Source organism: Rhineura floridana, chromosome 13, assembly GCF_030035675.1.
Source record: "Rhineura floridana isolate rRhiFlo1 chromosome 13, rRhiFlo1.hap2, whole genome shotgun sequence".
In the NCBI taxonomy this organism is placed as follows: domain Eukaryota; kingdom Metazoa; phylum Chordata; class Lepidosauria; order Squamata; family Rhineuridae; genus Rhineura; species Rhineura floridana.
The window spans coordinates 5,014,861-5,035,865 of record NC_084492.1 but is presented as its reverse complement, the minus strand read 5'-3'; the positions used below and the strand labels follow the sequence as shown (position 1 = coordinate 5,035,865).

At 44.0% G+C, this 21,005-nt stretch overlaps 1 protein-coding gene across 5 annotated transcripts in view; it reads left to right on the top strand.

The window, feature by feature from the left end:
* CHST8 (carbohydrate sulfotransferase 8) overlaps positions 1–21,005 on the top strand; it is a 395,568-nt gene that overhangs the window by 40,633 nt on the left and 333,930 nt on the right. Inside the window, exon 2 of one of the 5 annotated variants that reach the window (XM_061594271.1) lies at positions 11,327–11,361. The exons of 3 other annotated variants lie outside the window; for them this stretch is intronic. The gene's annotated coding sequence lies outside the window, so the exon portion shown is untranslated. Of the gene's footprint in view, positions 1–11,326; positions 11,362–12,496; positions 12,533–21,005 lie in introns of those variants that run through there. One more of the 5 variants, XM_061594276.1, reaches the window with a different exon arrangement.

Below are 21,005 nucleotides of genomic sequence, written 5' to 3'. Positions count from 1 at the left end.
AATGATCTTAATCGCAGGCAGGGTTGGTAGGGTGTTCCCTTAAGTATTTAGGTGCCATGCTGTTTAGGTCTCTGTAAACCATCACAAGGACCTTGAATCTAGCCCAGAAGCGTGCTGGCAGCCAAAGCAGTTCTTTCAGGACCAGTGGTAGACAGTCGAAATAAGAAGAGCCACTTAACAACCAAGCAACTGTATTCTGCACTAGCTGTAGCTTTTGGACCGTCTTTGAGGGTAGCCCCATATAGATGGGAGTTGTCTAACAACATTGGGAGGTCAGAGGTTCCCCTCCCCTGACCTATTTCACAGGGTTGTTGTGAAGATAAAATTAGGGTGGGACTGTATCTACTTCTCTGAGATCCTTAGAGAGAGAGAAATGTGGGATAAAGATGTGAATAACAATGCTTTTGTGTTTAGTGCCCTCTGAGAAATGTGATCTGAATGGATATGTCCTCCCTGGATTCCTTGACATTACAATATTAATCACAGATCAAGTCTCAGAATGAGGGGGCCTGACAATGGGGAGTGACTTGCTAGACCTGCCCTAGGAACAGAGCTCATCCTACTGTTCTTGGAAGGCACACAGGAAGAAGAATGAGGTTTTATTCAGTGCGGCAAAGCACTTGAATTTGGCACCATCTGCATAATCCCTGCTCTATATCACTTCAAATAGAGCGGATTTTGGGACTATGCCAGCGACCGAGTGTCTGTGATTGGCTGACTTTATAGCATCAGCTGCACAGCGGGGAGTTGTAGCCTCCCGAAGGTAGCAACAGGATTCCCCAAGTGATACCCACATGTGTTCAAGCCAACTGGATTGCTGCTCAGTGGTACCTTGAGGAATATGAGCAAATTGTTATTTGCTGTTGATATACCAGGCAGTCTGCTCTGTGCTTCCTTGCAGCTGTCCAGCAGGCAAAGGGATTCTGCTGTGGGGTTGGCTGGATTCCACTCCATTTCCAAGGAGACCAAGGGATGTTGTGTGTGGCAGGGAGGGGGTGGGAGGTTGCATCCAAAGAGATTCTGGAATCCAGGTTCCAAACACATTAGTCACTTATCCTACAGAGATAGCAAATGTCCTCAACAGGAAGGAGGGCTCCATCTGCTGCTACGTTACTGGTGTAAAAGACTGGATATTTTCAGAAGACAAAGTTCAATTGGCTTTTGTATGTCATTCAGCTGTCATTCATCTCAGTGACTCCTCCCTACTCCACCATTGTTTGGGCCCAGAAGTTAAGTTTTTCTAGACAAACCAGGCCCACTGTTTTCATGTGTGTGTGTGTGTGTGTGTGTGTGTGTGTGAGAGAGAGAGAGAGAGAGAGAGAGAGATTTCCTGCATTGAGCAGGGGGTTGGACTCGATGGCCTTGTAGGCCCCTTCCAACTCTACCATTCTATGAGAGAGAGAGAGAGATTCATGCCCTAAAAGGAGATCCTAGATCCAATGGGGCAGCCACTTTGTCACAAAAGTGTGGCAACTTTTCAGGTTCTTCATACCCTTCATCACAAATGTTGTTTGTAGGGTCAGTTCCAAGATGGAGACTGCAGGCTGAAACAGATTGCAGATTGAGTCAGCGCATTCTGGAGATGACCTTCCCTCATCTTATACCATAGCAGCAGAGGAGGGTGAGCTATGCAGGATCTACAGACCTGCTGCCAAAGAGACCAGCTAGCTGCCCATAGGTTTACTTGGGAGGGAAGTGCATGGACACGCTTGTGTGGGTCAGGGCCTGATTGACAACCAGGAAGGGGTGGAACCCCACACCATCCTCCAGCCTTCCTGACCTGGGGAAATAGACGGGTTACCCAGTATATTCAGTAAAGCCTTCTTAGTCTGCAAGTTGCACATCAAGAAAACATGTAGACTTGGCACTGGAGTTCCTGTCCACTTCCACTGTACACAATTAGCTATAAGAAGCAGACATTGGCACAGAGTAGTCATTAGGATTTGAGTTGGGTGGCTCATGTCAGTGACTTGCATGGCATACCTAATCATGGCCAGAGTAGAAGGTTTCTGATAAGAATGGGCTATGAGTATACTCAAGGCTGCATCCTCTTCTACAGGAACAGCGGTAAGACTTCTTTAGTTTGCATATTTGATATTCAAAGATCAATTTGGTGCTATGATTTATTCCATACTTTCCATTCATGCCAGACACCTTGGATCTCCATGTCATACTGGGATAACTGCAATTGTCATCAGAGGTCCTTCTCTATGTGCCTTTTCTGAGGAAGGCCCAGAGGGTCCAAATGCAAGAAGGGGCTTTTTCAATGGTGGCTCCTTGTTTGTGGAAACACAGCTGGCACCATCAGTGTCAGCTTTTAGGCACCAGGCTAAGACCTTTCTCTTTCCCCAGACTTTTGGTTATTAATTTGGATCTAACTTTGGTATGACTTCCGGCCTGTTTTATGGTGTTCATCTTTTAGTAGCGCGGGCTAGGATTTGTCCTGTTTAGAGTTATTGTTGGATGAGCACTTTTAGGAATTTTGTTCTATTTTGTCTGTGTATTTAGTTTTTAAATAATTGCCCAGCTCTTTTGTATTTTATGGACTCCTAAGACGCTTTGGAACATCTTCTTGTGGAAAAAGATGTAGTAGTAGTGGTGGTGGTGGTGGTGGTGGTGGTAGTGGTGGTGGTAGTGATGACGATGATGATGACAGATGACACAGGGATACTAGGATCATGCTAAGGACGATATGAAAGACCAATACTCAGCATTGCATGCTTTTAGCCATCATAATAATCATAACTCTTTTAACCTACCTGACTCTATGAATCATCTCAAGGCAAAGTCCTGCCAGTCTTCCTGGTATTTGATTCATGTTGGGAGACAGAGAGCATAAATTGTGGATATTGAAAAGAGGATGGCAGAAAGAGAAGGATCCAGCCTTGGGTAGCAAAATGGATCTGCCACATAATCCCTCTTTAATATTTGCGTTAACATTGAATTGATTATTGATTAGAAGGCCATGGAAGTGCATTTCTTTAATTCAGGTGGTGGTTCTTCCATTTCCTCCCATCTCTTCTATATTTTCTCTCTTTCCTCCAGTTCTATATGTCAAGAATTAAAGCTGCTTCATATTTTATAACTGGGGGGGGGAATCCTGAGTATAAAATGCACAACATGGAATAGCACAAATTATTAATCTTATGTTAATTTGGTTAATGTCACATCCAAGAACTTGGATATGCCCAATGGAATTTTTAACTTTCCCTCTTTAAACAGCAGACATATGTGCCATGTTGCAAACTGCTTTTGAAACTCCCTGTTTGAAACTCCCTGTTTAATAGATCATAGAATCATAGAGTTGGAAGGGGCCTATAAGGCCATCAAGTCCAACACCCTGCTCAATGCAGGAATCTGAATTAAAGCATACCTGACAGATGCCTGTCCAGCTGCCTATTGAAGATCTCCCGTGTTGTAGAGCCCACCACCTCCCTAGGTCATTGGTCCCATTGTCATACTGCTCTGACAGTTAGGAAGATTTTCCTGATGTTCAGTCAAAATCTGACTTCCTGAAACTTGAGCGCATTATTCCACATCTGCACTCTGGGATGATCAAGAAGAGATCTTTGTGACAACCTTTCAAGTACTTGAAGAGTGCTATCGTATCTCCCCTCAGTCTTCTCTTCTCAAGGCTAAGCATGCCCAGTTCTTTCAGTCTCTCCTCACAGGGCTTGGTTTCTAGTCCCCTGATCATCTTAGTTGCCCTCCTCTGAACATGTTCCGTTTTGTCTGCATCCTTTTTAAGGTGTGGTGTCTAGAACTGGATTCAGTACTCAAGATGAGGACTAACCATTGCTGAATAGGGTGGAACTAATACTTCACGCAATGTGGAAACTATACTTCTTTTAATGCAGCCTAAAATAGCATTTGCCTTTTTTGCAGCCACATCACACTGTTGACTCATATTCATCTTGTGATCAGCAATAATTCCAATATCCTTCTTGCATGTAGTATTACTGAGCCAAGTATCCCCCATCTTGTAACTGTACATTTGGTTTCCTTTTCCTTGGTGTAGAACTTTGCACTTATGTCTGTGAAATTTCATTCTGTTGTTTTCAGCCCAATGCTCTAGACTATCAAGATCTCTTTGAATTTTGTTTCTGACCTCCAGGGTATTAGCTATCCCTCCCAATTTGTATCATCTGCAAATCTGATAAGTATGCCCTGCACCTTCTCATTCAAGTCATTAATAAAAATGTTGAAGAGCACAGGGCCCAGGACTGAGCCCTGTGGTACCTCACTTGTTATCTCCTTCCAATGTGAGAAGGAACCATTGATAAGCACTCTTTGAGTACAGTTCTGTAGCCAACTGTGGATCCACCTGATAGTTTCAAATAGACAAAGCCTTCAAATATTGTCCTCTGAAAACCCCTCAAATAGAGGACTGCCCTCTGTAAAGTCGGACACATGACCGCTCTATCAGGCAGCTTTCTATGTTCCATTTTACATCAGCACAAAACCTGGAGCAGTCTGGATGTGGCCTGGATCAGATCTGGGAGGCAGACTCCAGAAATGCAGTCCCCATTCCTCTAATATTCAGATTTCATTCCATCACACTATTTCGCACTCCAGTCTTTAATTCTATTGTATTTGCACAAGAATGAGCTAAGGCCAGTCTCTGCTCTGTGCTCCTTCTCACGGCCTTGTCAGTATCCTTGCCCCCTGACACGGAAGTCATTTTTATGTTTTCATCTGATGGTTAACTGCATTTTTTAAAAGAATCCCATATATATATATACACACACACACACACACACACAGAGAGAGAGAGAGAGAGAGAGAGAAAAGACAGAGAGAGAGAGAGAGAGAGAGAGAAAAGACAGAGAGAGAGAGAGAGAGAGAGAGAGAAAAGACAGAGAGAGAGAGAGAGAGAGAGAGAGAGAGAGAGAGAGAGAGAGAGAGAGAGAAAGACAGAGAGAGAGAGAGAGAGAGAGAGAGAGAGAGAGAAAAGACAGAGAGAGAGAGAGAGGCAGTTCTTCCACTCAATATTTTGTGCCTGTGTGAGAATTAAGGGTTGAGTTGTGCCAAATTGTTCCTCAGGCTTGTTCTGTACTCTTTACATTTCCTCCGTGTTTTTCAGTAAAATGAAATCATTAAATACGCCACACAAATTACTAAACCTGTTCCATAATCACACACACAAATAATTGACAGCGTAAGAAGCTCAGATCACAGCAGTGCATGTGGTGTAATGCTTCTGGCTCATTCTTCTCCTCCTCCTCAAGTTTAAAGGTCAACAAGAATATTTTTCTATAATTTGACAGGCACACGAGAAGTAACGCGGCTCATTTGTGGTCAGGTAATTCACAAAGAAATCTATAAATCAAGCTAAGAGGAATATTAGATCATGCTCATATCTGAACCCATCTGGCTTGGTTCACAAAAGAAATCAATAAGAGACAGGACATTTGGAATGGCCAATGATTTATGCCCTTGTATCTTGGGAAAGGAACACTTGCAGTTTTAAAGGCTCATCTGCTGAGGGATGGCCTGATTGCCCAAGTAGTCACTGGGGGGAAAGGAAGCATTTTTAAAGGTGCCAATGGCAACTGTGCAAAGTCCCAGCTGGTGTGCCCCAGGACCTCTTACAGTGCTCCCAAGGATGTTCAGGCACTCCTCTCAGATCATGTGGCATAGCTGCCTGAGCGGCATAATGCCATCCCTGCACTGAGCAGGAACTCAATGAGATCTCACAGGTTGTGGAGGGGTATCAGCTTTCCATCCCCCTGTCTACTGTATTTATTTAATCATTTTAATCCTACTCTTCAGACAAAAAATGTTCTGAGTGGCTTACTAAAAGCCACTAAAAATAAAAGAAAAATGAGGCAGTCCCTTCTCTCATGCTTATAATTTAAAAAGACATGACACAAAAGGAAAATGAATTGGGAGGGAGGAGGAAATATGTAATCTCAGTTTCATTTTCTTAGTGCCCAGTTCTTCTATTGACCAGCTTGAGTGGAAAAGTTCAAGGAGATGAGGTGTCAAAAGTTGTTGATCTCTCAGCTGCACTGATGGAGTTGCCCTGTTTCCCTTCCCTGTGGGTGAGGCTGGTCCCACTCAGCATTGTAGGATGGTGTATTGTGGTGCAGTGGCAGCTGTGGGTCGGGGAGCAGTAGGGCAAAATGCACTGCCTTCAAGTCGTTTCCGGCTTATGGCGACCCTATGAATAGGGTTTTCATGAGGCTGAGAGGCAGTGACTGGCCCAAGGTCACCCAGTGAGCTTCGTGGCTATGTGGGGATTCGAACCCTGGTCTCCCAGGTCGTAGTCGAACACCTTAACCACTACACCACACTGGCAGTAGGGCAAGGACTTAGAAATGGTTTAGAAATTGTTTAGGCTCTGATTTGTGTAAATGTCCCAAAATGTCAAAAATGATATGTGGTATCAGTGTGTGTATATGTGGCTCTAATTTTGTGCCAGGGTTAGAAAATTCTGTTGCCTGCATCCTGAAATGAGATGTTTTTACAACATATTCACAGGGAACTAAATTTAAAGAACAGTTTTTGATTACAGCTGCTGGTGGAGAGACCGTTTGTGCTGTGCTATTCTTCTCTGAATGACTCAGTGCTCTTGGGACCAAACAAAATGTGATCTGGGAGTTCTATGACTGGAATCCATTCCATCGTCATTTAATGCAAGCATATCAGATTTGCCCTTCTTGAACCAATACACAAACTGAAACACAGATTTCCTTTTAAATTCACCCTTCTTCAAATTTTGTTAATCAGTTCTCTATAGAATGCTTACAAATATGTGTGCCATAATACCTCAGTTAATGAAGTAGATGCATTCCTGGACATTTGGTATCAGAGGTAGGAATCACATGGATAGAATAGGGATGGGTTCCTACACCACAAAAAAGAAGAGCAGTTCAATTTCAGCAAACTTTTTGTTCCAAACTAACAATATGCATGTTGGAATATGTGGTTCAACTCCAACTTGTGGGTTGAGGCTGCATGAGGTTAAAAAGGGTAGTTAGAGAGGAGACCTCCTGACTGCTAGGCTAATACCTATCCTTTGATCTCCTGCTGTCTCTCCCTTCCTGCTAGACTGATATGCAGAGGATGTTGACCACATCTTCTTCCTTTTTCTTCTTTCTCTTGAGAGGGAAAGCAGACATATTCTCTTTGTCTCTCCCTCTCCTCCAAGCGTGAGGGCAAACACTACGCTTAGTGTTTGCATCTCCAACTTAGCTAGATGTAGAACTCTTTCCTATCAAGTATGTACTTCCAGAATAAAGTAGTTATTTCTTATTTTAAAGCTTAAAGACTCTGTCTGACTAATTTGCAGGGAAGGTGTAATCTTTAGCAAAGATTCAAAACACATAAATGCTCGCTCAGTCTCTCCATTCCCAATTTCGCCACTCTGCGACAATGCATGTCTGAAATGAAAGAACCAGGTCGCATACAGACCACTTGAGGGCTTCTTCCAAAATGCTTCCAGGAATGCCTGCCTTGCCTTTTTTCTTTTATCATGTAGTATCTTGCTATAGCTGTAGCTCTGAGCACAGTTCTCCTCTCTGTACACTCAAGCAGGCAGACAAGGGGCAGCTACCACCCTGTACTTGCGCTCTCTCGCTCTCGCTCTCTCTGCCATCCTCCCCTACACTCGAGCAGACATGTCTACAGACTACAATAAACAGTGCTTCCAGGATACCCAAAGCACTATTTACAGCAGAGGCACCACCTGACAAGGAGCACCATTCCAGCCATGTGTGAGAGAGCTGCCTGCAGCAGTTGCAATCCAGCAGACAAGGAGCCACATTCTGACTTTGTCAGAGTGTGCACCCCCCACTTCCCCCACACTCAGAACAGACTTTGCTAAAAGGAGTTTCTTTCCTGGAGGATTTGTTAACTGAGGTATTACTGTATATTAGTGAAAAGTGCATGTAAAAAGTGCATGTATATATTAGTGTAGATAATGCACAGAAATGCATTCTATTGGGGGAAATGTTTGCAAAAAAATGATGAGTGAAGTCTAAAATTGTGCATGGTATGGAGAAAGTGAAATAGGGATATGTTTCCTCTTTCTCCACTAATACTCAGGGACATCCAGTGAAGATAAAAGAAGGTTCAGGACAGACAAAGGAAAGTCCTTCACGCAGCGCATAGTTAAACTGTGGAATTTGCTCCCACAAGAGGCAGCGATGGCCACCAACCTGGATGGCTTTAAAAGAGGATAACAGAAATTCATGGAGTAAAGATCATAGAATCATAGAATCATAGAGTTGGAAGGGGCCTTGTAGGCCATCGAGTCCAACCCCCTGCTCACAGCAGGAAATCCACAGCTAGAGCATCTCCCGCAGATAGCTGTCCAGCCTCTGCTTGAAGACATCCAGCGAAGGGGATCCCACCACCTCCCTAGGCAGTCGGTTCCATTGCCGAACTGCCCTTACTGTCAAGAAGTTCCTTCTAATGTCCAGTCTGAATCTACGCTCCTGCAACTTAAAACCATTAGACCTAGTCCTACCCTCTGGGGCAGCAGTGAACAAATCTGTACCCTCCTCTATGTGACAGCCCTTCAGGTACTTAAAGAGTGTAATCATGTCACCCCTCAGCCTTCTCTTCACCAGACTGAACATGCCAAGTTCCTTCAACCTTTCGTCATAAGACTTGTTCTCCATACCGGCTATCATCCTCGTCGCCCTCTTCTGAACCCGCTCTAACTTGTCTATATCTTTCTTAAAATGAGGCGCCCAGAACTGAACACAGTATTCCAGATGAGGCCTGACTAATGCAGAATATAGTGGGACTATTACTTCCCTCGACCTGGAAACTATAGCTCTGTTTATGCAGCCCAAAACCGTGTTTGCCTTTTTTGCCGCAGCATCACACTGCTGGGTCATGTTCAACTTGCGATCCACTACAATTCCAAGGTCCTTCTCACATGCACTACTGCTAAGCCGGGTATTTCCCATCCTGTACCCGTGCATTTTGGTTTTGTGGCCTAATTGCAGAATCCTGCATTTGTCTTTATTGAATGTCATTTTATTAATTTCAGCCCAATTTTCTAGTCTATCCAGGTCCCTTTGGATTTTATTCCTGTCTTCCATTGTGTTAGCTATCCCTCCCAGTTTCGTATCATCCGCAAACTTCATAAGGCTTCCCTCCACCCCATCATCTAAGTCATTGATAAAAATGTTGAAGAGTATTGGCCCCAGGACAGAACCCTGTGGCACTCCACTTGAAACCTCCTTCCAGTCCGAAGCAGAGCCACCGACGACCACTCCTTGGGTATGGTTTTCCAACCAGTTGTGAATCCATCTGACAGTATTTCCATCTAGTCCGCATTTGACCAGTTAGCTAATCAAAAGGTCTTGGGGGACTTTGTCAAACGCTTTGCTGAAATCTAGATAGATGACATCTACAGCATTTCCACCATCTACTAGGCTAGTGACCTGATCAAAAAAAGAGATGAGATTAGTTTGACAGGATTTTTTCTTGACAAACCCATGCTGGCTCCTACTAATCACAGCATTGTCATCTAGATAGTTGCCAATGGACTCTTTTATTATCCGTTCTAATATCTTTCCCGGTATTTTATTTTATTTATTTATTTATTTTATTACATTTCTAGACCGCCCTATAGCAGAAAGCTCTCAGGGCGGTGTACAACAAATAAAATCAGAAGTCAGACTGACCGGCCTGTAATTCCCTGGATCTTCTTTTTTACCCTTTTTAAAGAGCGGGACGACGTTTGTCCTTCTCCAATCCTCCTGCACCTCTCCCGTTCTCCAGGATTTCTCAAAGATGATGGCAAGAGGTTCCGAGAGTACATCAGCAAGTTCCTTCAATACTCTGGGATGCAGTTCGTCAGGCCCTGGAGATATGAACTCATTTAGGTTAACTAGGTATTTCCTGACTATCTCCTTATCAATCTTGAACTGCAATCCCGACCCCTTACTGAGATTGCTACCGATGCAAGGTTGCACACTGGTGCACACATGGCTATCAGGTTGCACACATGGCTATCAGTGGTTGCTAGCCATGGTGGCTAGGTTCTGCCTCTACTGTTGAAGGCCATAAGCCTTAGCATACTAGTTTCTGGGAACTGGAAGTGGGGAGCGTTGCTGCTGCACTTGGGTCTTATTTCCTGGCTTCCCATAGGCCTCTGGTCAGTCACTGTGAGAACAGAATACGGGTCCAGATGACCATGATTTTGTTATGATGTAGAGGAAGTAGATTCAATGGCTACTAGCCATCATGGCTATGTTCTGCCTTCGTGGTCAGCAGTATGCTTTTGAATACCAGCTGTTAAAAACCACAGGAGAAGAGAGTGCTGTGCACTCAAGTCCTGCTTGCAGACTTCCCAGAGGCATCTGGTTGGCCACTTTGTGAACAGCCTGCTGGACTAGATAGGCTGCTGGCCTGATCCAGCAGGCTCTTCTTATGTTCTTACCAGAACCTAGAGTCAGGATAGGCAAAAGGAAATTCTTCACACATTACATAGTTAAAACTATGGAATTTGCTATCACAAGTTGTGGTGATGGCCACCAGTTTGGATGGATTTTAAAAGGAATTAGAAAAAATCATGGTCACTAGTCATGATGGCTATATACCACTTCCAGTATGAGCCAACGTTCCTCATTTTGGGATCACAAGTTAGAATGGGTTGTTGCACTCATGTCCTGCTTGTGGGCATCCCATGGCGCAGGAGTGGAGAAAGTCAGACCCACAGATCACATGTGACTCTCCAGGCTTTCTGTGTGCCCCTCACCAGACCTGGTCTAAGCCCATCTCTGGTACTTGAACTGTGATAATGCTTTGCCTGGGTGGAGGATGGAGAGATGTGCCCATGTGTCTCTGTAATATGTAGAAACCTTCTACTTGTGTGTGGTCTTCTGTACAAAGCAACACCTGTTGCTCTGCCCGCTTTTGTGCCTCTGGAACAACTTGCCATTGGCATGTGGCCAGTGATGGCGGCTGGTAGACTCTGGGCTTGGTAAGGCTGTGTGGAGGTATGGCCAAATAGGTTTCAGAGGTGTGGCCAACTGTTCTGGATTTCTCCCTGTCCTCCCATTCAAAGAAACTGTATTGTAGACACTTAACATTGCAGTCATACAAATACTTGCACCTAACTTTAACTGAAAAGTATTTTAGAATAGGTCTCTGCTGTCACAATTTCTGGTGTGGGTTCATGTCAGAAGTAAGCTCCACTTAATCCCATGGGGACTGCTCCCCGAGAAGTATGTACAGGAATGCGCAGTCCGAACTGGTTAGCCTTAAAAATGCCACTACCATTCTCACTTGTAGTTGCAGAGTGCCTTGAAAGATGAGAGGCAGCATCAGCACATTTCTGGTTTTCATGTCTCACTTACTCCAGGTTGAAAAGGAACCACTGAAGGTGTCGTGTTTGAGGTAGGATGGTTTTTTTCTAACCTTATGTTCCATTCACATTTCTGCATTGGTTTGCAATTTAAAAAAAAATAAATCAACATTTTAGGTACACATCCCAACAGACACATTTGTGTCTGCAATTTTGCTTAATATAATCATTTCCCCTAATTTAATGTGTTTTAGATGGTGTTTTCATTAATATGTTTATTTTATTTTTATTTATTATTGCGTTTACAATCTACATTTCCTGCAAGGAGCTCAAGGTGGAGTACGTGATTCTCCCCCTTCTCATTTAAACCCCACAACAACCCTTTGAGGTAGGTTAGGCTGAGACAATGACTTACCCAAATTCACCCAGTGAGCTTTAAGGCTGAGTGGAGACTTGAACCTGGTCTCCCAGGTCCTAGTCCAGCACTCTAATAACTTCACCATACTAGCATATGCATTTTTTGCACACTTTCCCGTAATATAAGCATTTTTACACATGTTTTGGTAGGAGAACTGTATTGCAACATTCAGAGAAGTGTAGATTTTGAAGAAAAGCCGGGTATCTGTTCACATACTCTTTTGGCAAACTGAACTAAATTTTTCTCCCAGCTCTACTCGAGACCCCCCAGATCCTGAAGTTAGCACTGCATTGAATTCATTCAGTCTAAATTGCCACATGCCTGTTTATTGTGCCACGGGACTTTGGGCTGGGTTTTTTCCAAACACAGGACTAACAGTGTAAATACGGCAATTACAGAAGGCCTTCCTTTCTTTAAAGTTTGCCATTATGAGTTTCCCTAATCCCCACAGCTGAAAAATGTACAATCCAAATTTAATCCTACCCCATGTCTTATCAGACACTGAAGCTTTTGATCCACTTCAGAATATACAGGATTTATTTGAAAGCTTTTTGATGTACACCTCACATCTCTCAACTTAATAAAAATCTCCAGCTGGCCTCAGGTTTAGCCTTCCCAAGAGGCAAAAAGAGAAGTGCCAAATTGTCTTGGTGTATTCTTGGTCATGCTCAGGAGACAGAAGCAGAAATTGGGTGGAGGAGGGTGAGAAATTCTTCCAAGCAATCAGTGTATAGAGAAGGAGGGTCTCTATGAGCTACAGGTGGGTGTAGACAGACAGAAAGACACATGGGAAGAGAGAAGAGAGGGAGTGGAGACTGAGAGAGAGAGAGCTGTCGAGAAGAAAGGTAGGTTGAAAAGGGAATTAATTTTGATGTGAAAATGTTAGAACTGGTATGGGAGCCAAGGTGCTTCATTTGCTTAACAACCATGTTATAACTGAGAAATAATGCCCAAATTTGCTTTTTTCCTCCTCTCTCCAAATCCTGTTTTCTTTTGTGACATGTCTCTTAGACTGTAAGCTCTTTTTTCACTGACATTTGTTAGCTACTCTGGGAGACCTTGGGGAGTGAATAACAGGATAAAAAGTAGGACTGTGCACAGACCCTCCCCTTGACCTGGGCTGACTAGGGGACCACCTGTCTCACCCCAGATCCAGTCCCAAATCAATTCAGGGATGGAGGCTAATGTTTAATGAGGAAACCACCACAACACCTCATTAAACATATGGTCAGAAGAAGGGGGGCAGGAAGTTCCATCCTTTGGGGCGCTCTTTTGTAAGAGGCTTCCTTGTGGGAGCACCCTGAAAGATTGAGTCCTTTGCATGAGCCTCCTCTCCTTTATCCTGCCCAATGCCCACCTCATTTCCTGCCTCAAGCAGCACCCTGCAGGATCAAATCTTCCACTCAACATCTGCAGGGTGCTGCTTCAGGGGGCGGCGTGTGGGGCAGAAAGAAGAGTCAGGCATCGGACAGGAAGAAGAAGAGGTTGGGTGGGAAAGCCGCCGGTGAAAGATCACCCTGCACTCTGCATCCAAAAGCATCCACCCCCTCCAGACGCCTAACTTCTCCCAGAAAGAAGCAGCCAGCCTGGTAGGTCCCTCCGACTCTCCTCGGCCTTTTCTTTCACTGCTTCTCCTTCTTCCTGCCCAACATCCCCCCTCGGCTGCCCCAGATTGCTCTGGGCGGCATAACCCAACCCACGGGGATCTGGGACTGTCTCCATCTGACTCAGGCGAAGCCTAGAAATACCCCCCCCCAATTGACCCAATTTGGTTAGGGAGTCAGGCTTCGGCTGAATCTGGTGCACCGCCCTAATAAAAATATTTTAAATAAATAAATAAATGTCGTTCAGTGGCAGAGTGCCTGCTCTGGATGCAGAAGGTCCTGGGTTCAGTCCTTAGTGGCATCTACAGAGAGGACTGAGAAGAGCAACACTGAACTGGATGGACCCATAGTCTGACATGAGGCTGTGTTGGATCAGTGTGCCAAGTGGATTATAGCAATAGAGACTCTGGCTACATGTTATAGATCCTCAAGTGGGAAGCAGCCAGCTCTGACTGTTTAGAATACCCAAAGTCTCTGGCTCAGTTCAGAAGTAATGCTAAGCCATAATTTGACCATTTGTGAATGAGCCCTGTGCTCACACTCACGTCTTCCTCCTCTTTTCGTGTGCTTGGATTTCCTCTCTCACTTGCAACTTAGCAGCAGACAAGAGGTGGGTTTGCAATACCGCTTTGCACAGCCCACCATTTGCCTGCTTCAGATATAATGGTAAGCTATAGTTTGCTGCTACATCATCAGAACCTAAAGAGGTTCTGAGCTGACCCTCCCATGACTATTGTGACAGGAAGAGAACAGTGAAGTGGCTTAAAGCATTGGCTCCAAACTTGCCTTTCCTTGAACTCCCAGGACATAAAAAGAGCTCTGGAGAGCCAAAGGAGTTTGCTACGTGTGGAGCTGTTAATTCCTGTATTCAGGGCTGGCACCAGATTGTAGAAGGCCCTTGCCCAACCTGGCTGCCCTCTGGCACTGGGCCTGTTCAGATCCCTGTCTCAAAGAGCTGTTTCAGGTGATGCTCAGGCTGTTTAGTTCAGCCTGTCCCTACTTAAAGAAAGAGTCATCTGCAACCTGTTGATTAATTTGCTAGGTATCTTATAAAGTTAAATGTATTTGGGTTGACATGGAGACTTGGTGCTTGATAGCAGTAGCTGAATGGATGAAGTTCAGCAGGGCTGGCACCAGGCATGCCAGGGCCCTTGGGCACCAGCCTGACCTGGGCCTTGGCACCTGCACACATGACCCACCTACCTTTCCTCAACCAAGATGGCAGTAGGGGCATCAGCCCCTTAGGAAAACCTTGGCCACTATCTTGGTTGATGGCAGGCATGTGCCCGTAGCGCAGCAACCATTTACTTCAAGGGAAAGGTAGTTGGGGCAGGCAGGCAGGCACTGCAGGCCTGTGTGGTAGTGGGGTGTGTGTGCCTGGGAGCTCCCTCTCTGGAATCTGCAAAAGGGTCGGGAGCTGATTCTGCCATGGATCGCGGAAGCGCGTGCTACCCACCCATCCTAAGCAGGGGCCCTTCAGGGGCCCTCGGCCAGGGCCTGACCTGGCCGCTCTCTGGCGCTGGCCCTGCCTGAATTGCAAGTCTTTCCTGATCCTTCCCCCTATAAACTCTGGAAAGTTTAACCACAACAACAGACAAGAAGGGGCAACACAACACCATGACCCCTTTTCCATAGGCAAGTTGCTATTCATCCTCCTTGAATTGGGTGGGGGGCAGGTATGAGCCTCATACAAATCCAGCTTCCTCTGTAGGATTCTAACCTGAACATGGGAGCAGCTGTATCCCATCAAATGAATGTGTAAGGGGGTTGCAATCCATGCAATGCTGTTTTGCCTCTCCGCCTCCTGCCCCCCAGTAGTCCTGTGCTCAGCGACCTTGTGAAGGGGTGTCATATGTGTATCTAACATGTGTGCATAATGTTGGGGCCAACCAGATCCAGCAGCAGATTGAAGGTTTGTGAGACAGACTTCCTTGGCAAATAATCCTGGCTTGCATGCAGAGTCTGAAGAGTTGCATGGCATGAAGTTCTGGAGGCCACTGGTGATGAAATCTTGAAAAGGAAGGACCATGGGAATATTTGCTTGGAAAGGTATAAACTGTCATCAGGACAGAGGTCAAGAAGTAGTTCACCCCAGAGACATAAGAATTGCCCTACCGGGTCAGGCCAGTAGACCATCTAGTCCAGCTTTTGTCCTGTTCTCAGTGGCCAACCAGATGCCCATGGGAAGCCCACAAGCAGAACCCAACATCACTCTCCCCAGCAACTGATATTCAAGGGCATATTGCATCCAACACAACTGATACCCATTTTGCAGTTACTCAGATCCAGACAGACAGCAAGGTTTTTATTGCACATGGATCAAGTGTGCTTGTCAAATACATATTTGTAAAATTAGGTGAGTAGTGAAAATGTGGGGAAAGAGTATGATTTTCCAATGGATCCATGTCAGGAGCTTCCAGAGGTGGATGATTTAGCAACAAGCAGACATTGCTATTCTGTTTAAGCTAAAAGCAGAATGGCAGTTCTGCTTCCAGATGTTTGGAATTGAAATGACATTCTCCTGTCAGGTGGGCAGTCCCCATTTCCCCAGCGCCAATTGTGAGGGTGAATGGCTTTCATTGGTACCTCTCTCTCTCTCTCTCTCTCTCTCTCTCTCTCTGTGTGTGTGTGTGTGTGTGTAAAGAGTTAAAGCCCTCCCTGCACACACAGTCATGACTGCCCCCTTCATTGCAATTTGTGGGGGAGAAAAGAAAAGGCAGGACTGTTTGGAAAAGGAAGACTTAAAGTGATAGAGTTGATTTCTTGAGAAGAGAGATGTATCACAGAGAAGAAAGGGGTTAGGGCAAACTGCTACAGGTCACAACCAGCAAAAACAAAACCCCACTACCAAACAAGTGCCAGCTACACCAGGGAAATTGTGCAGCAATTCCATTGCTGAAGACGTCGGATTTTCTGAGTTCTAAAAATAAACTGAAGCTGAAGAGGGAAAACATGGGAGGAGGATGTTTTGTTCACGGTGCCATGCAGATGAGCCATAAAAAGTAAGCAAATGAAGCCAGGCTATTCCACAGTCAATGCCCACTGTGGAAGCAGGAGATTATTCTAGAGTAAGAACAACATGCAATTAAGGACTCAGTTGAATTTTTGCTGCATTATGAGGGCTTCTCACAGGCATCTGGATGTTGGACTAGACAGGCCTTTGGTCGCATCCAGCAGGGCTGCTTATGTTCATGAGATACTTAACTCATGAAGAAGCACATATTCTGAGGGTTGCTCTTAGTAAACTTTTCAGGTGTAAGAATGAAGTATGCCACCAGGTGTGTGTGTGTGTGAGTGAGTGAGTGGGGGGGGGATACCTCAACTTTCAGGTGTTTGGGTAATAATGGTCAGGTGCCCTTTTTATTCCTCTTTGGATCAAGAAATACTTTCAAGAAAAGTCAGCATGAATACAAATGTAAGTCATCTAGATTTTTTTTTTTTAAAAAAAAGTGATTCCATCACTTTCGACTCTTGTGATACTACCAAAATACTTTGTCGAACATGGAAGCTCCAAATCTCTCTTTCCTCAGAGTTTATACACTGTTTCCAGCTGGCTGACTATCGAAACAACACTCAGTTCTCTGGGACAAGAGAAGGGCAAGAAAAATGAAAACTTCCATTTCATTTCCTGTAGAGGAGAAGATTATCTAGGAAATGAATTGTACACTTTTCCTCTAGCCAATCTGTGCATTATGTAGATTAGACAGACAGACAGACAGACAGACAGATAGATAGATGTCAGCTCGGTATAAATTTTTATGAGACTTCTTAGGAATATACTATGGGATTTGCTTAATCCTATTATTATGAACCCTATAAGAACAGTATCATAAAGAGGTGACATAGTTCTCCTTGTCCCTCTTCTGTCAGTTCACACCAAGGACACCATCCATCACAAGATTTTCCTGCACAGTCCCCACTGAAATGAATGGAGTTCTGCAAGAGCTGTGCAGATCACATTTGTTTCAAGGGAGATTGTGCAGAAAAGCGATCTAGAGCAATGTGCATTAATGTCATAGTGCGCTAATGTCATCGCTGTTTTCTTATTTTAGAGGAGATCATTTCTGCCCAGAGAATTGTGGATTTAGGAAACTGGTATGACTGTAGAATTGTTTTGGATCTGAGATGGATCAGCTGTGCATGCAAGCCTACCCAGGCATGCAAAATTGAAGTATATTTTAATCTGTAATTTTAGCTGAGAGAGTATACTTTTAACTGTTGATTTTATTCATTTTGCTTTTTAAAAAAAATTGTTTCTAACTTTGATTTTTATTGACAATTTAATTATATTTTATATTCTCTGTAAACCACTTAGAGCAGGTCTACAGAAACTTTGGCTCCCCAAATGTTGTTAGATTCCAACTCCCATCAGCCCTGGCTAGGGATGGGTGAGAAATTAGATGCACTTTGCATTTCAAGCTGAATCTATCAAATTTGCACTTTCCGAAACAATCTGAGAACTGAAACACAGCCATCCTTTGAAATTCACACTTATTAGAATTTTGGGATGCAGCTCGCCAACTAAACTATATTTACAAAAATGCATATATTAGGGAAAGCGTGCATAAAAATGAATATATGAGTGAAAATCGCATGCAAAAATGCATTAGATGATGAGAAAAGGCTTGCAATAATGTGTACACTAGTCAAAACTGCCTACAAAAATGTGTTATTGGAAGAAGTATGCACCAAAGTGCTGAAGAATTTTCATGAAGGTTTTTTTTAAAAAAATTACAAATTGGTACAAAAATGTGAAGAACTGAATTTAAGATTAAAAAGTAAAGGTAAAAGTGTCCCCACACTTGTAGTGTGAGTCGTTTCCGACTCTTAGAGTGACGTCTTGCGCCGTTTCCTAGGCAGACCGTATACATGGGGTGGGATTGCCAGTTCCTTCCCCTGCCTTTCTTTACCCCCCAGCGTATGCCGGGTACTCATTTTACCGACCATGGATGGATGGAAGGCTGAGTGGACCTTGACCCCTTTTACCGGAGATTCAGCTTCCTCCTTCCATTAATAGACAAACGTTTCACTTTCTAGCCCTGGCCATGGGTCATGCTTGCTAGGGCTGATGGAAGTTGTAGTTCAGCAACATCTGGAGTGCCAGTGGTCTCCTACTTCTGAGGTTTTATTTACAGTTAAATGGTATCCATTTTTCAAAATATATCAATAAATAAATAGGATACCTCTGTATTGCTTGTATGTTTCATGCAAATACCTATAGCTTATTTAACCAGGTGGCATAAACTTTTCAAAATGCTCCAAATTTAAAGGTGCCTGGCATCAAAACTGTTGGACTCATTCACCAGAAATTTAGCAGACTTTGTCTCTTCAGATGGGGTTACCATCTCAGTAAATTTCATCCAATTCTGTTTTTCTGAAATGTAACCGTTGTAAATGCACTGTGATTCCCTCCCCCCCAATTTAAATAATTGAATCATCCATATAGATTTCCCAGCCCCCGTTTTTGGGAAGAAAACATCCTTTTAGTTATGAGGATTTGGTGGGGTCATTAGAAATGGAAAGCTTTCTTTTCACTGAAATGCAGCAAAATGTATCATATCAAAATTTCCATAACTGACATCCTCCTGCATTGTGTAGACATGTCCTCTATATTCTTTGTTCTGTTTTCTCATCTTCATCATATATTACAGGTGTCACTTTGGGGAAGGAAAGCAGTGTAATACAAATTAACATTTTTGGAGTGAGGGGAGCTTTCAAGTTCTGTTCCCTCAAATATCCTTGATTGTATTTTTTTTCTATAGCTGTTTATACAGGAGTGTAGTGGTCCAGGGTCTCGGGGGGGTGTCTTAGACCCCTTACTTTTTTGAGAGCAGGGTCCCAGCAGGTCCCTATGTCTCCAGCATCCCATGAGCCAATCAGAATAAAAGGGGAGTGTGTTAGCCACTGAGAAGAGTCTTCTAACATGCTTCTTGTCCTTTCCTGCTGATTGGAACCAATCAGAGTGAAAGGAGGTGAGCCAGCCACACAGAAGAATCTTCTCAGTAGCTAACACTCTCATGGTTTTTGGCTCCTAGGGATGTCTGTTGTTGTGGGAGAAGGCATTAAGAAGGATCTCATTCTCAACCCCACAACAAAAAAGGTGGCTGTGACTATCATGAAGGGACCCTGTACTTCTTAATTTGCTGTTGTGCTTCTGGTTTTATAATAGTTATTTTCCCAACCTGTTGCTGTTTGAGCATATTTTTTTAGACTTTCTCCATCTCCAAGTAATTCCTGCCAATCAGGGATCATGTAATTAATGTGATGCTGTCAAGATGCTACAGACAATGAGGGCTCATCTACACAGGGTTTTGTACACAGGCATCCCCTTTTAATTTGCATGGTTCACATGACTTTACTGGCAAACAGAAGCAATCACAGTTTCCCCCCTATAAATCTGTACAAACCCAATCCTCTGATAATCCGAAAAGGGAAGGAAAAAAGTCTCCACTCTGTATCTCTAGGGCTTGCAGACTCTGTGCTCTGATGCTTTTAGGTGGGTGTGTCAATCGTTCCCTTCTCCACGCCTACTCCTTCCTCCTCCCTTCATTCATTTTATTTCCTGCAATTTACAGCTGCTCTCCCCTGCTCTGCAATGCTTTTTTATGTTGCTGCAAATGGTACCTTTATTTTCTTTCCCCCTCTAACTTGTGCACAAAAGCATAACACTGCTCGTACAAAAATCTGTATTTCAGTTGTATTGTACTAGAGAAAATACAAATAATCACACTTTAAAAAAAATGAAACTTACTGGTAGAACAAACTGAGCATGCTTGGTTGCCAGGTAACAAGAGGGAGTGGGAATGTTAAATTAGAGGGCGTGGTCTTTAGGAAACTCTGCGATTGATGCTTCCCCTCAAGTGTGACTAGAAAACACCATGTTTGCAGCTGTTATTGAGCCCTTACTGTGGACAGTGCAAACAGAAAATGGAGGTAAAAACAGCATCTTTAGCACGAAGTTATGCTCCCATGTGGTAAGCCCTAAGATCTGGCTATATAATGACTTCACTAATCCCACTGAGAGTGAGGGCAGGAAAACACTTGCATTTCTTCTTGCAGCTTCTCCAAAATCACTAAAATGTGACCTGCCTACATTGAATGGATGGCCGCATAGGCAGTGCTTTTTGTGGTAAAAAATGAGGTGCCAGTACTCATATCTTTATAAAAGAGCCATGGGTGCCAGCACAAAATGGCTGCTTTGGACAGCAAAAAATAGGTGATAGCACTCTGTGTACCACACTGCTCATAGGCATTCAAATGTGGCTAGGTGTTGGCATCCCAAACCCAATTCAGAGTGGGGGTGATGCTTTCTGTCCTCCCTTTGGGCAAACATTTTGGCCAATATCTTTTTTGTCCAGGCCCCTTTAACACTGTCACCAAAAATAGGGTTACCAGGTATCCGGTTTTCACCTGGAGACTCTGGATTCTGGGGGGCCTCCCCAGGTCTCCAGATGAGTCACCTTAATCTCTAGACTCTCAGCTTTAATTTAAAAAGAAATATTAAGTTTCTGGGTGGTCTGGTTCACGAGATATACACCAAAACATCAGCCGCCCCCTCCCACAACTTCTGTTAAATCAGCTTGAGGAATGCTGCTCTATCCCTGCTCTTTCAGGTTTGTAGTCAACGAGTGAAGTCAGAGTTTTGATTTGTTGACCTCCAGGCAGTGCCTAGACCCCATTATAATGCCAGAAAATGGTTGTTTTTTCCTGTTTA